Source organism: Strix aluco, chromosome 5, assembly GCF_031877795.1.
Source record: "Strix aluco isolate bStrAlu1 chromosome 5, bStrAlu1.hap1, whole genome shotgun sequence".
NCBI lineage: Eukaryota > Metazoa > Chordata > Aves > Strigiformes > Strigidae > Strix > Strix aluco.
The window spans coordinates 58,296,120-58,313,128 of record NC_133935.1 but is presented as its reverse complement, the minus strand read 5'-3'; positions in this window follow the sequence as shown (position 1 = coordinate 58,313,128).

Below are 17,009 nucleotides of genomic sequence, written 5' to 3'. Positions count from 1 at the left end.
TTGCTATGGCTTACCAGAGGAAAGATGCCAGAGGACAGAGAAGACTGAGTGCCATGAGTTGCAAGGACAAAGAGTTTCTATATTGCAAAGCCCTGCAAAATACTGAAATATTTCTCTGGTTTTGATAAACAGGTCTTTTCCTACCCCGTGGAGCATAATTGATAGTGTATTTTGCAGTGAACATCTTGGTATTTTCAGTAGAAAATCCATGTCCAAATTTCTTAAGAAATAGCTGCTCTGATAGCTCATAACCTGCTGAAATTTTGGTTATATATTTAAATGTTTTATGTCATTGATTTGCTATTGGTACTAGAGCCACTATTTCAATTTGTTCCTTTTCCTGAGAAATTATTTTGCAGAGGGATTCTCTGCATTACATTCTTGCTTATTTGTGACAGACTGCTCTCACTTTCCTTGACCTCACTAACTTCCCTTGAAGTGTTTCCTCTTGCTTTTCAAAGGAAAGGCCGTCAGCGAGGAGCTGCTTCAACCTTTCCCATGAGGAATATTTCAGAAGCCAGCCTGAAGGGGCTGCAGCACAGGCCCACATCTGCTCCTGGGGGGAGGATCACAAGGGCCTCTGAACAAAAGCTGGAGGGGGGAAGTTTACCTGTAGAGCACCTGTAGGAGTTTGTGTTCGCAGACACAGCAATAGCTCAAGGACAGGGACTAAACTAATTTACTAAAACCAGGAGGTGGAGTGTGGGTAATGTCCTGCAGGGACTAAGCTTTGCTAAAGGGTGAAACTCAGTCCCAGCACACTCTGTAAATGGAAATCCTTTGCCTTATTTCCTGATCTTTTTTTCACAGAAAAAATAATGCCAGGTAGGTAACTTTTTTTTTTTTTTTAAGAGGTTGCTGAGCATGGGATAAGGGGAGACAATCTATTCCTGTACATGGAGCAAAGAAAAGCTGAATCTACACTTTAAGTCTAAAATGACTTGAGAGACCACTGCTCTGGGTCTTTGGCCGGCTGCTAGTCAAGGAATATATCTTGTGCCTTACACTCTGAATATGCTCTGGTAGAGTCAAAGCAAAGAGCTCTGTAGAGCCAGCTGCCCACACTCTGAACTACCATGCCAGTCTCGTTTTTGCCATCTGTTGCAAGAGAAGGGTTTGCCGCAGGTGTGCTGTCTGGAGCAGAGACTGCTGCAGCATGACCACTGTGCTTGTTTTTGAGACATTCAGTTGACCTTTGTAAATCCAAGGATGTGATACAAGACCCAGTAAAATGAATGTAAATGTTGATACCAACATTTTTAGAAACTGACATGTGTCCAAAAGGAGTTGGGTGAAAGCAGCTGGTACCTAATGAATGTAGTCCCACCTGAAGAAAATGGAAGTCTTAACACTGACAATACACTTTACAATGAACAAAATGCATCAATAAATTCAGCTATTTTTTTTCAGCTAGTGCATTAGGAGATGAAGCAACAAATATTACTGTGATGTACTCTTCTCAGGCCATTAATTGCAGGAAAAGAAGATTGTGCATGCTGGACAGAGGCTTTTTATGTTGCCAAGGAGAGTTTTCCTGCATCTGCAGTCCCCCCTCCATGTCTGTCTCAGAACTGAAGCACATCCTGTCGATACCCCTAAAGCTATAATTCAGTGGAGTTTTTATAGCTGTAAAACCTGAACTGCATGATGATAAGCAAGCAAAATCAAAACAAGTCATAACCTGCTACTTTGAACATGCAGACAGGGTCTACAGGGGAGCAAGCAGGGAGAAAAAGAGAGAAAATTTTTTTTTGGGTCATAAAGATCTATTTTGATTTGTGGAATATTTTCTACTTTTTGAGAAGTGCTAGACTTTTACCAGATACTTTACTGGGTTCTTCCCCTCTGTGTGAGATAATGCTAGGGAGTGGTTTTCTCTGGTGTCCATATAGGTTTGAATGATATTATTCTTCTTGTACCTAGAGAAGATGGGTTTTGGGTTGGGTTTCTTTTTCTGAGTCTTGTGCAGAAAGGGCTAGGACAGAAGAAAGAAGACAGAAAAGACTATGGTCAGTTCTATGTGATCTCTTAGCTCAGAGGCGGTCATGTTCAGAGAAGTTCTCTAGCTAGCCCTCGATCCCAAAGCTTCAAAGGGTGAAGATCAGTTCTAAACTGTGAATTTACTACTTGTTTGAATGTAGATTAAAAATAGCTTCCCAACCCTAGATAAGAGCCAACAGCACTCCAGGGAGCAGATTGTGTTTATGAATGAAGCCAATCCTGCAAGCATGTCCAGCATTCACTGTAACAGCCCAAAAGTATCTGAATGGGAAAGGATAGCCACTGAAAGACAGAGGTTCACACATTGTTCTTTAGAAGATGTATTTACTTCCTGCTCTTCTCTCCCCATACCCAAATCTGCCTGGCTGAAGGCACAAAGAATCATTTCACAGAATCACAGAATGGTTGAGGCTGGCAGGAATCTCTGGAGATCATCTGGTCCAACCCCCTGCTCAAGCAGGGCCACCTAGAGCCAGTTGCCCAGGACCATGTTCAGATGGCTTTTGAATATCTCCAAGGATGGAGACTCCACAACCACTGTGGGCAACCTGTGCCAGTGCTCAGACACCCTCAAAGTAAAAAAATACTTCTTGATCAGAGGGAACCTCCTGGGTTTCAGGTTGTGCCTATTGACTCTGGTCCTGTCACTGGGCACCACTGAAAAGAGCCAGGCTCTGTCCTCTTTGCACCCTCTCTTCAGGTATTTATACACACTGATGAGATCTCCCCTGAGCCTTTCTTCTCTAGGCCAAACAGTCCCAAGTCTCTCAGACTTTCCTCATAGGAGAGATGCTCCAGTCCCTTAATCATCTTCATGGACCTTCACTGAACTTTCTCCAATATGTCCATGTCCCTCTTGTACTGATTTCTCCATAAAGTGTGTTGTAATCACAAAATGGATTAGACAGAAAAACTACCTCTTTGGCAAGTTTCCTATTTCAGAGCAAATCCTATGGAGTACCTGTGCTGGCCATAGCCGCTGATCTTACTGGAGACTACGTGGCTGACATGGGTGAGGGGAGAGAAGTTATCAGGGAGAAGGAGATGACACCTGGGGAAAGCAGGACTTCCAGAGCCAGTTCAATAGACCTGGATTAAGCAGCTTCCTGTCTGGCTCCGGCAGAGCAGCAGGGGTGCTGGGAGGAGCTCCACAGCCTGGCTGCTTGCTGTTGGCCCCTCACACTCACGTGCAAGGAGAAGACACAGGTGACCTCCATCTTGCTATGGAAAGCGTGCTTCTGCACATGCCTCGAATGTGGTGAGGTATGGACACGGATGTGCACCACAGCACACTGCCCTCTTCTTATTTGGTGTCCTTACTGCTGCAATGGTGACATACTTGTGGTATGTTGAGTATCACAACTATCTGTCACAGTATTATACACAGTTGTCTTACCTGCAATGAGCTGCAGTACTGTAAAGAACACAGAAACAGTTAAAATGCCAAATTGTAAAACAAAATTGCTATTTATCATTCTCACCAACCCTACACTTACTTAGCTTGAGAACTGGGAAATTTAGCGGATTTTGCAAATTCCCTTAGTAAGCCTTTTCTGGTTCAGTGCTATTTTTATTGAAGATACCACCAGGCCATCTTGCAAGTGAAGCTTTCAGCAGTTTTGCTAGATGAAACCAGGCACAGCTTGAATGACAGGTCTTCAATACTGCATTGGCTCATTAGAGAGATTTGTATTCCACACCGAGCTGAAGGAAAGGGAGTGACCTGGGAGACTCTAAGGAGGCACTAAACTGCAGAAGCAGCAGCACAAATGACAGCAGATGGCAGGGTCAGCTCGTTAACTGCATTTATCTAATTGAAGACTTCCCATATATTGTCAGGTAACAATAAAAAAAATAATCTGTCAGAAATTGCACCTGGTCATAATTGATCATCATTAATAAATCTGTTCCAGAACAGGCTGCCAAAATCTCAGCTATGATCGTATAACTCAAACTAATTAGCACACAACAATTGCTGAGATGAGTTGCTTTGGTTGGGTGACAAAAGGAACCAAAGCCGTGGCTGCTGTTGGCAGAATGGAAAGCTGTTTTGTGAAGGCTTGCTGGGCAGACATAACATCTGGCTAGTTTGCTGTTTTGGTCTTTCTCTGATAATTTGTGTGTTGTTGAACACAGGGCTGGAACGTTTTTTTCTAGAAACACTGATTATACATAAATGAATAAAGACTGCAGCTAGATTAACCTGAATTTGCTCTGAAAATCACAGATTTATCCCTGATTTCTACCTTGGTCTCTAAAGAAAAAGGCGATAGACAGGAGTTTACTTCCCAAACTAAAAAAGATACTTCATTTAAACCATATTATGAATTTATTGTTGACATAATATTTAACAAATTTCAAACAATAAATTAACCCTATGTATACTTATCCATGCTGCACTCCTGAAGGAACACCATGCTCTCCCAGCAGGCTAACTTTGCCTGGCTCCCTGTCTTTATTTTGAGGGGCCAGTTTAAAACTAGTGCTCTGAAATGTGTGTGAGTGCTTGCAGTGAGGCAGGATCTCACAGGCAAGAAAGCATTGTGCCACTCTGTCCTTGTACAACATATTTAGCAGCACTAAAAGTAAATTAATAATGACAGAGAATGACAGGTTTTTAATCTCACTGCTGAATCCTCAGTCTGGCTATGGTGCAGTCAGCGGCACTTTGCAAAGGGTATTGCTACAGTTGGTTTTATTTTTATCTGGAGCAGATGAACTGCTGTGGCTCCTCCTCAGGTCTTCTGTAGGTGTCTTACTCTGTGAGTCCTGCCTGCAGAGCAACATATTGACAAGGTCATACAAGAGTCAAGGGAAGAATGAATGATTTGCCTTGCCTGCTTTGCCTGCATTTGAGTAAGTGCCTATTAAATGATGCTTCTGCACAGCATAGTCAGAATAGCTCAATGCAAGCAAAAGGGCAGGCTCCCATCCTTAAGCGTGCTTTCCAGGGGGCAATCATGGCATAGTAGAGCCAGAAAATAGGTGAATAAACAACAGATCAGAACAACTGAAATCCTGACTCCACAGGGAAGGCTGGTCCTGGGTGATCAGGTTACTAAGTTGCATACATAGCTGTATGAGTTCTCAGCAGCCAAAGAAAAATGCTGCAGGTAATATTCAGGTCAAAAAGATGCTGAGTTCTTCAAAAGGGATATGTTTTTGCACAAACAGGTTGTGAAGGGACTCTAGTTTCTGATTTTTTCTAAATGTGTTCGGAATAGATAGCAGAGACTAGTGGTGGATAATGAAGGTGTTAAAGCGATGTGTCAAATAATAGTTTATTATTAATGACCTTATAAAATTATTTAAGCAAAAACAGTTTTCCAGTGCTTGCATTCTCACTTTTTGCATTGGTTTGTCTCTTCAGACTAAAGACTGTTTTAAATTTAGTGGTTTAGTAAGAGGGTTTTTTGTAGGCTTATGCATTATGCAATTGGGAATAGCCCCTCATTTCTTTGCCTAATTGGAATTCTTCATACAATTGGAACAAAAGTATTTAAACTTCAAGAGTGGCTCACTAAAATGTTTCTCCTTTAGGTAGATTGCAATGTACATAATTTTCTTTATGTTCCTTCTTCTATGATCATTGTATCTAACTGGAGTATGAAAAATGTATATATGAACTGGTACATACTCAGGGTGAAAGTGGAAGCTCTTTAAACCATTTACAATCAGATAGTTCAGAGGCAATCATCTTCAATAGACTAATCTTGAAATGCTCAGATGTGGTGGTGAATCAAAGTGTAAAATTGCAATTACTACGCACTTGTGTTTTATTTCTTTATTGTGTTTTGAAATCAAGTGATGCAACACATTAGAACTTCAAAAATTCTTTCTGATATACAGCATGCAATTAATAAAAATGCAAAACAAAAGAATTCATATTCCCTCTAAGCTGCCAGAAATAAATGATAGCAATGTGGCATGTTACAATCTGCAGTTTTTTTGTCTTTGGAGAAAACCTGTCAAATTTAAAATCTGAAGTAAATGGAGAAGTCCAAAAGCACAGTTAGTGTACTAAATCCTCCAGATTCAATAATTACCAATGAAGTATTACACACAATATTACTGGAATAACATGTTTTACGCTAATAAATGATTATCAGACTAACTTTTTGAAAACAAAAGTTTGGATTACAGTGTCATCTGGATGCTGTTCCACAGATTTCAGAGTACTTATTCCCAATTTTCAAAAGCCAAATAAATAATGAAAATAGTTTTCCCTTTACCTCTCCAGTCCTGAATTCAGAAAACTGTTCATCTTCCCATGCTGATTTCACACCAAACTACATATAAAGGGATGAAAGAGCCCACCCCAAACACCCCTCCCCCCAAACTTCAAACCCATATACTCTGATCCCTAAACAAAGAGAAAAAACATTTTAGAATTATTACCTTTAATTTATATTTTGTCCTCACACACACACACAGAATTTGCCCTGGCAGAGCTGATGGCTTATGTCCTGGTAAGTCCCCTAATCAAAGCTGTAGTGGGGCTCAGTGCATATGATTTACAGTGCTCCCCAAAAAATACAGAAATTTTAATCTGATATTTGATCTCAGTTTATGCTAAAATCTCTGTGCATCGTATGAAAGTGTGCTTTTTAACTGACACAAAACAAGTGGATGTTCTTGTCTCACTTTTCAACCAAGATGTATAAATAAGTTTTGCCATTGTTATGCTAATTGCACAAAATATTCATGATACTTTGACAAAAGTGGACTAGTATTCACAGAAGATATGTTATTTGATGGTTTTCCAGGATTTTGACTTACTCAGTGTTTGCGAATTAGTTTAACTAAGTCACAATAGTTGCACTATTCTTTATTAAGAATAAATATTTTACTGTATGCTAAAAGCTTGAAAGTTCACATTCAGTGTTTCAGAGGTGGGGGTTTTTTTTCCCCTTTTGTTCTTAAATCCTAGGTCTCAGGCACCTTGGAAAAAAGTAAAATTATGAAAACTACCTCATTGTTTTTAGGAGAAATAGTTTGTGCTATGGCTTAAGTTACAAAACCGAAGTCAGTCATCCAGATCTGATTAAAAAAAAGGTTTAGCAAGTAGATTCAGTGGAGTTACTTTGGATTTACAGCGATGTAATTTGGAATAGAACGGAACCTATTAAATTTAACTGAATACATACAATACATTGAATGCAATACATTCAAAGGGATATATGTATCCAGCTGACACCTGGTGTATGCAGTCATCCAAAGTCTTCAAATACGAGATCCAAAAGGACAAGGCCTGACCTTACACACTCTTTTTTGCGGATATTTAAAAGTCTGTATGAACATATATCTTCTCATTTAGCATTATCTAGGTTTGCAAACTGCCGTGACCATGGCATGCTTATACCATAACTGTGTCCAGTAGCTAAGCATTTAGCTCACATGCAAGTCTGCAGTGCTCAACCTGATAGTTCCCATGGCCTCTGCCTAGAAAGGGAGACAATAACAAAATATGACCAGAAGAGGCAGCACCTCCTCTTTCACCCCATAGTCCCATGGTTAAAGCACTCAGCTGGTATGTGGCTGATCCATACGTAGTTTCCAGGCAAATCTTTGACCATTGTGGAGATTACCACAATGTGGTTGTGGCTGTAGAGACCACACCACAGCTTGAGGCAAACCTGCAGTATGCTGGTAGTCCCTTCCCAAATTTTGTGTTAAATATGTAAAGTTAATTATGTTAATGTTAGTATGCATGTATTAGTGTTATATGCAATACACTTTGATTACGGTAAATATTGGTTGGCAAGCCTGGGACCCAGATTCCCAAATTAAACACAGATGAATGTTGAACCCACCAGAATGAAGAAGTGCATTTGTTCTTTCTTGATGCATGTCTTGCTCTGTCTCAATAGTTAGTTGTTTTATGCATGGTGTGTTAGTTGCTCTCCACTGGAAAATACTCTGCAGCGCTCTGTCATCTACAGCTTCCCCAGCACACAAAAATGCTCTCCTTAATAGGCTATCAGCCCAGGGTAAAGCTCTCCTGATAAAGCTCTCCCAGTTTGGGGGATGTAATCAGCAATTTGCTGTATTTTTGAACACAGTGTGACTCTATTAATGTGTTTCTGGGGGGAGCAGGAAACCATGATTACATACCTGCCTCCAGTCTGCCTAGCTAATTTCATTTTTCATTTAATAGTCACCTGCTGAAGCAGAGTCAGAGAGCAGCTCCCACAACTTGTTTAGCTCTCTGGGTAAACGTTTTGGTGAATAAGACATTGCATGCATCACCAGCAGTGGCAAAATACCAAAACACATAGCTCTTTAAAAGAGCTAATGCAGATGTCTCTCCTCAGAGCAGGATTTGGGACAGCACTGGGTACTCTTTCACCTGAGTACACCGAGGTACACAAGCCTTAGCAATGGTGGAGCTCCAACCATAGCTGTCCCTGCAGTTTTATTATTGACTAAGGAAACCAGGCAGCTTTGGGTGGCCACCCTGAGGTGCCCCTGGGTGCTTCCCTTAGGGCAACTGTCACGCTCAGATGAGGGAGACAACTGACCTAGATTTGTAAATCCCCATCGGAGTGGACAACAGTGAGACAAGTCTCAAAGTCCAGACACAGACATTTATTAACTTCCCACAATGTACTAATTGGATACACGATAATTGGCTAAGTACATAATGAGTTATGGCAAGTGATATAGTATGCCTTGTGTTACTTAATGGTAGTGAGGGAAAAGGGAAAAATAAGAGAAATGATAGAGAAAAAGAATAGAGAAATAGAGGTCACTGGTCCAGGTTCCTGCGTTGGTCCCATCTCAGTTCATCAGGGATGCATCTATTTTCTTCACGTCTTTTTTTTTTCTTTCTCTATTTCACTCCTCACCCCCCCCCCTCAATTTATGCATGCTTTACTTGGGTGCCTCCCCTAGGTCGACCCACATACCTACATATTCCATGTATGGGAAGGGGTAAGGTGTTCCATGGGATGATGTAATTAGCATGATCGTGTTAATCTTCATTAGCATATTCAGGGTGTCAACTTTAATATGCATTTCGTGGATAATGAAGCAAAGGTCGTTCACTGGACAGATGGCCCTTGAAACTTTACAAGATGCACCAGAGCAGAGCCGTCCTGTCTCCATAGGGCTCCCCCCTTCAGCTGCATCCTGCACTATCCAGGCAGCCTTATCAGCTCTGAACTCCACACTACCCACCCCCTGAGTATAGTTTCGTTACTTGCGAGTGTTTTGAGACATTCCTCTGCTCGGAGGGCCTCTGTTCCCCCCAATTCCTTACCTCTCTCAGGCTGTTTCTTCTCACAGGCCTGTTTCTCTTGGGCCTTGTTTTGGGGAGTTTCAAGTCATCTCTCAGAGTGATGCATTCCCAGGGGTAGGAAGGAGACGGAAAGGCAGAAACAGAAAGGCTAGGTACTCATAGCTGGCATTAGAGTTAGCCCTAAGTATAGAAACCCAGTGTATATTACAACATTTGTTTCCCTGCAAGGTAGATATATATTCTTTTATTGACCAAGAAGAAGAATTCACCTGGCCATAACTGAACACATTTTCACACAGTTTTCTAAGATGCTTATCAGCAGACATTATATTCAGATGATAATCTTTTGATCTGGAAGTTCCAAATTATCTTTTGCTAAGCTTTAAAAGTTTCATTGTCTACAAACTTTCCTGGAGGTCTGAGAAGAGCTTTGATGGAGAAAGTGAGCCCCATAAGCTTACCTGTGAACATACAAATATAAGCAAATTAAAAATATGACTGTTTTTAAGTGAATGCTATCACTGATGTTCATTTTACTGAGAGACCCCAAAACCTGCAGTGTAATGCCTTCATTTGTTCAGACAAGAGGAAATATCCATATGAAGTCTGGTAAAAGCTATAGAATAATTTCCATTGATTTCCCTAATTTCTGCCACTAAATTTCCTATTTTTAGCTCCTGACGAGGCAGTTTGTTGTGAGATTCATCTTCAGTGGCTCATGCAGGAATATAAGGATTACAGCCTGAAAAAACGAGTTTAGAAAATGTTTTAAAATGATCAAGTATGCAATGAAAAAGAGACCTTTTTTCAGTATTGAGAGAAAAATCTTGCATCATGTCTTAAGTAAGGGGCTTCAAGCCTGAGTGATGGGAACTGAAATGCAGTGTAGTAATAGATGGCTGCATTAGATTTGACTAATTTATGTGCCCTTGGAGACTACAAGTCTCTATTACTGGTGAGTTTATGATAGAATGCAGTTCAGAATGCAGGTGTGACTGGCAGACAGAGAGCGAAAAGTGAACCAAAGTCTTAACTCCATCATGTCTCCTTTGCCTCTTACATGCTCTCACATGGGTAGGGTTGGCACAAGGGGGTTTGTTTGCCTGTCCACAGTACACAACCCATGCAGAATGGATGGACCAGGGTGTGCTGGGAGGACAAAAGTTGTCAAACAGATGACTGGCCACCTGGCCAGTGTGTGTGTATGTGTGGGGGGGGTGTGGGTGGGTGTGTGAAGGGGCATGTGTGTGTGTGAGGAGGTGGGGGGTGGGTGTGTGAAGATACTGAGGGAGCAGGCAGCAAGCGACCAAACCCCACTCAGCCATATAACCATTTTTATCTCATGTATCCCTGTCTAAACTCACTAACCTTCAGAATGAGTGTTTTAGACTCCAGTCCCTAAGGGCTCGAAATTTCTTTCCAGAGGACATACGATCTGCCTCAGAGGTATGTGTTTAGGCTATAAAGTTGAGAATTGCCTCAAACAAAGTACCACAGCATGAATTTTACAGGAGCAGGTGGTTCAGTGCCTAAACTGTATGCCAACCTGATCAGGTTTTGGAAACTACTCATTTTGTCTGCAATCCTTGAAGTAGTCACCATTTTCTTTTACATCTCAGCAACAGCAGTCAGTGTCTCTCTTGTACATGGAGACAGACTTCAATCTGGGATGTATGAATCAGCCCTAGGAGCTCCTGAGCTCCAGACACTGAAACTGAATAGTGAGCAGTAAACTGGGATCAAGCTCTTCTGCTTCCCAACAGACTTCACTAACTACATGGTGCTTGTACACTAAACGCTGCTATTTTAAAACAAGTAGTCATATTTAGATGTTGTGAGAATCCTGAGCCTTTGGGATATGTGCAAGTCATGCTCTGATAATTCATATCAGATTTAAAAGCCTGCTCTGTTCAGTGCCTTGATTTAGGTATGTGCAACACTAGCTGTTTGCTTGCAGGAAAGCAGGCCTTCACAAAAAACTTGCAGGTCAAATGAGGAATTATCTACAAGGTTAACAACAGCTGAGCAGTAGGGTTTGGACCATAACTCTGGATTTAAGTATCTCAATTCTGCATCTGATGCCTTAGTCCTTTATTGGCTCTAACTTCATGTGTTTGGAAGCGATTTTTCCCATGGGAGGTTTAGAAATGCAGCTCTAAAAGCGTGCAGCTAGCTGTTCTTTGAAGATTTTAGATTCAGAAGGTGCTGATCTAATTTAAAAAACATTTTAACTCAGCCCAGACTATACAATTAGAAGTAAAAATTGATTCAGCAAACAAGATGTGCTCAGAACATGGTGACCTGACAACCTGTAATAAGGTCCCCAAAATACATACTAAATAGACGTAAACGGAGATGTCAATTGCTCTTAACAGTGACACCCACTGTTCTCCTGTAACATTTTGTCACGTACTTGTTTTAAATAGTAAAGAATGCATTATGTTTTCTAAATTAACAATAAATAGAAAAAATAAATGAAGTTCCACACAGCATTAGTAAAGGAAACCTTTTAAGACTGATTTGATGCCGCCACTGCCAATGCCACGCTGCTGACTAGGAACTAATTATAACTGCCCCTCCAGCCTTGTGTTTGCTCTCTGGAAGGTTTTGATTAACCGGGATTGTGCTGTTGCGACTGTCCGTGGCCAGCAATGCTGCCGCTCGTGCAGAAAACAATGATATCACATATGCTGCTGCTGACTGAGGTTGGGGGTGAATCAGAAACAAAAGAGAGAGAAACTGTTGTCATCCTCTTCAAAGTGCTGCGCTCGGGGTACGTGTCCATTCAGTAATTGCACAGGCATTCCGTCGCAGCAAGGATTTTGTAATTACCCAGCTTAATTATTCCTGCCTATTATAAATGGCTCTTTGTTTTTGCCATTTGACTTTCATATTCACCCACACTCTCTTTTATATTTCTGCTTGTCTGTCCCCCCACTTGTCCCCTACCAATTCCTCCAGATTCCTATTTGCCATTTCAATACACTTCACCATGCATGCCTCAGTTTAATTTCCTCATGCCTCTGCAGTTCAGTGTTTCTGTCTCAGTAGCTCTCAGCCTGCTCCCCTACTTCCATTTCAGCTCCCACTCTCTCACTGAAAGCCGCTCATGCTGATTTTACTTAAGGCAGTATAATTAAGGGTAGGGTTTTTCAGAGGGAAAAATGTCACTTTTTATAGACCAGAATGGAAAAGTCGACAGGATGGTATCAAATCTTGCGAACAGACTTCAAGATCCTGATGGTGAGTCAAACAATGTTCATTCACTCGGGGGTTTTGTGGGGTTCTGGGCTTGGTTTTTTGATTGGTATGAACCATTTTTTGTGTTTGCTTGAAGACCATCCTGAAGGCCAGTATCGTCTACAAATTTGTCTTTTAAAAAAAAAGCTGCAGAGACAGAAGAGGGAAAGATAGGGCTTTGTCTTGCTCGGTATGATTACTTAAAAAAACTGTATTTTGTAACTATTTGTATACAAACAATGTAAATAATAAAACTATTACCTTTTTTTTTTGATAGTGGCTGCCCTCCACCACTTGTAGTGTGTCCTTAAGGCCGATTTCCTGTCCTCCTGACACTGATTAGCTCTTGGAGCATGGATGCTCCTGTGGCATCTTGACCGGCAGCTGCAAAGGAAAGGACGGAAACCTGGAAGTACTCAGCTCTGTAGGGCACCTCCTTACTGTGCAGTTGGTTGGATAAACCTGTGGATCTGCTAATACAGCTCTCACGTCTGTGCAACTTGTCTTGGGTTGCCATCTTCTTCTGTTATTCTTGGATTATCACACATGGCATCAATCTTCATCAACTGTGGCACAAGCAATGTGCACGGTGCCTCATGTTTAACTACATGGTGGTCCTATGCCCAGTCCACTGTAACAGCTAAACTGTAAGTCAGGTAACCTAGGGCTCCACGCAATCTTGTCAGGAAGCTTACTCCTTCCTCTCTATACAGATGTCATATATGAAGCACCCAACCTCACTAAGGCCTTCTTCTGGATCTGGCATCCTTATTAGGAAATCACTGCCTGGATAGCCCAGGATGTTCACAGACGAACTGGCAACTTGTTCTGCATTAAAAGAAAGGAAATTAAGGATGCCTGTGCCACCTACTTGTGATGAAGGCAGAGGCACTCTTGCTTTGCACATGAGGTTTTCCAAGACTTTGATAATGAAGCAACCTAATACGGATTTGTCATGTTAATGTTTGCCGGTTGTGCTGGTGGTAGAGTGTGATAAAAACTCATTTGTTTTCCAGAAGAAAACAGAGAGGAAAAGGAGGACATTTGGGCTTTGGGCCTTGAAGACACCATCAGTGAATGCGGCCCTGAAACTTTTGGCATGGCTGCATGTTTGTGGACTGCCTCTTAGCCCAAGCATATCACTACCACTGGTCAGGCTTTCCACGAAACACTAGTCTTCCCTTCCCCCAGAGCACTGCATCCTCAAATTCCCTGGCTGATGGAGGAGGGGGATTTGCACTTCCCAAATGATCTGCTCAAGGTGTTAACACTGGAGCTATCAGAGAGAGCAGATGCAGAGAGCTGGTACATCTATTTTTGGATCTTCTCAGTTTGAGTGGTGACTGGGAGGGTCTTTCCAATATATTTCCAGATGAGGTAACATAGATAGCTTTGACGCTCTTATTCCATAATGGAAATCAAGCATATTCCATACTTCCAACCTTATGTTAGTACCTTTGCCAAACTTAATGGGCTAACTAGAACAGCAGCAACATAATGTGACCTTCAGCACTGCACTAGCAACCTTGGACACTGCAAGCACACCAGATGCAGCTAGCAACTGCCTGCCATAACCCTCCACCCAAACACAGCACACAAGATACATCAGCTTCATCCCACGCTTTCCTCACAGGATCGCCTACACCAAAGAACACCAGCAGCAGCCTGTCCCCTGCCTCCATACCCCAATACACAAAACTCATAACTCTTCCTGCTGCTTGATCTGCTGTCCTTTGTGATTTACATGAGTTCTACTCCATAACAACAAGGAAATTAACCCTTTCAAGCCACAGTTATTCATGTTGCTCATCAAACAGTTTAGGCTGACTAGTCACTGGACCTGAGTCTCTCCCAGAATAAGCTTGACATGCACAGCACAGGTATCAGCTCTCACAATATACAGATTCCCTATACAGACTCCTTAATTTAGAAAGGAGTCTTCTCAGGAGAATAACTTTGCTGGTCTAGTCTGCGGGAAGCATCTGCAATACCCTTATTAGTAGCCATTTCCCCAGTCAAAGGAAGCTGCTCTGGCAGCAGAGGGTGGTGAAGTGAAAGACCTGTGTGTCAAGTGGCCAACAAGCAAGATTCTACATAAGGAAGGTACACGAGGTTCCCTTTTTGGTTTAATTTTCTTCTTTAGAGTTATCATTTTACAGAGGGGGTCTTTTTCAATCTGTGATAACACATTTTACAAAGGACAGGGGTCAACAGCTGAACTCTGAACTCCAGGCCAAGAATTTTAAGGCAATTAGACCCAGCAGTTCTTCACCATGCTTATTTTATGTTGCTATAAACCTAGCCCAGATTATGCCCCTTGTTTTTCTGCAAATATTCTGCAGCTGTCCATGCTCCATGGAGGAGTTTTAGATACATGTGGTCTGAATAGACTCTGTGGGACTGAAAATGTCCATGCTGAGCAAAAGAGTCTGTGTGTCAGGAGTGCATGCTTGTGCTTAACCTGTGTTTGCACCAGTGAACAGGAGGTTTCTATCTGTAAATATTTTCTAGCTGTTGTCTCTGAAGACTTGAGCTTGGAAGATATATATTGCAATTTATATCTTTTCTCTGTAAAAAAGTCATCAGGAGGATCTTGGTTCTATTAGTCCCCTTGCTATTAGCAAACCCTTAGATGTTCAAGTATTGTCTGCTTGTGTCACATCCCTAGATAGGAAGACATGGGCCAGTGATTTCTGTTCAACTTGTAGTAAACTGATAACCTGTCATAAGATAAAAAACATCTTCAAGTCATACACAGAAAAGATGCAAGGATTCAGGGCATGCAGTAAAATCTAGCTTTGAAGTCAGGAGAGATGCATGGGAAGGAAAGCTGGGAAATACATGATTAGCAGCCATTGAGTAACTTCAGAGGCTTAGTACATGGACAGCTGTCCCCCTTTCCTTTATCCTAGCTCCCACACATAGTATCAGCTCTCTGTTGTGTCCTTTTTTTATCACCATTTCTGTGGTTTCAGTACTGGAAAAAAGACTGAGCAGACACGCCAGTATACGTGTTAGTGTGGACCTCTCTGAGTATGGGTCTTCTAGCAGGACAGGACCATGTGGTATTGTTCAGGCTGATGTATTCTGCCATCAGCATTTTAGGCTGATGGTAAAGAATATAGGTGCAAAGTGTGAGGGACTCTTTTCAGTGGGAGGAGAAAGGAAAAACTCCAGCCCTGGATGCCTTGCCAGCTGAGCTGCTCCTGTTGTTACGGCAACAGAGGGAGATGTCTGCTGTAAGAGGAAAGGGTCAAGAAATTTATCGGAATGACTGAAGACAGGTGGAAGAGAGAAAGAAAAGAAATTGGTTCCAGGAGAGATGTGGCAGCAGTCACTGACTTGGGAGGGAGGGAGGAGAAGGCCACTCTGTGTACACTGTGTACATGCACATCGTGTCACATCCATGTCTTCCCTTAAGAAGACACATTCCTGCAGCACAGAGCTAACAACGAGGCAATCCTCACTCTGGACCCGTCAATACTGTGTGGGGTAGAGTGCCTGCTTACCCCGTGAGGTAAATATTAGCATGTTGAAACAAAGTAAACGGCTACTCTGAAACCGTGGCTGGCACTCCTATAGTGTGATCTCTCAGCAGGCATGAATCGCCCACAGTGATCAGCGAGACTCAGAGCGCTGATTATAAGTCATTACTGCCCCTCAGTAAATGCAGGGAAAGAACGTGTGCTCTGCCTACGCTGCTAAACTAGCTGGGGGCATGCTGTGTCATCTTGACCACAGTGATCTTTTTTGGCATAAACTAGTTAGTTTGTGGTCTTACATGAATGTTACAGAAACTGCATAAGCTGCTTTTTTTTTTTTTTTTTTTTCCAAGCAGTTATGCTGCACATCTGTATTAACCTGGAATGGCTACCTTCAGACAGCAGGTCTGTACCTATGCCTTTCTGTCACTAATGCAGGTGCCAACTTCTGCCATCAGCCATGAAGCCACTCTTCTATGAAGGGCTACGAAGGGGATCTTGGGTCTGAATGTAAAGAAGGCAGTGGGGCACAACAAGAGACTGTTTTGTGGGGTATCAGAGGGCATGGAGGCTAGGTTTCACACCTGAGGACACTGCAACCTTGATGTAGTGTGGCCATGGGCAGTTGGGCGGTGCACCAGGAGCATATCGTGTGAACACAAACAGAGAACTCAACCCTCCAGTCCCCTCGGTGGGGCTGCCAGTGGGACTGCGGTGGGTCAACCTTGGCTGGTTGCAGGACATCCACCAAGCTGCTCGCTCATTCCTCCTCCTCCAACTGTCAGGGTTGATATAGCCAGTGTGGCTGGACACTGATATTCTTCTGAGGTACAATATAGAAAAAATGTGAGAGGAAGGGTTTGGGTTTTTTTTTTTTTTTCATTGCAAATTGGAAGTTAACATTTGATGAAATGATGACAGTAAAAATAATACAGACTTAAGTGTAAAATAAATGGTAATACGTTCTGATGGGAGGCACCAGCACTACAGGTTAAGAAGGACTGATGGCACTCTGATTTCCTATCAGGTCAGCTGTCCTGTGGGAT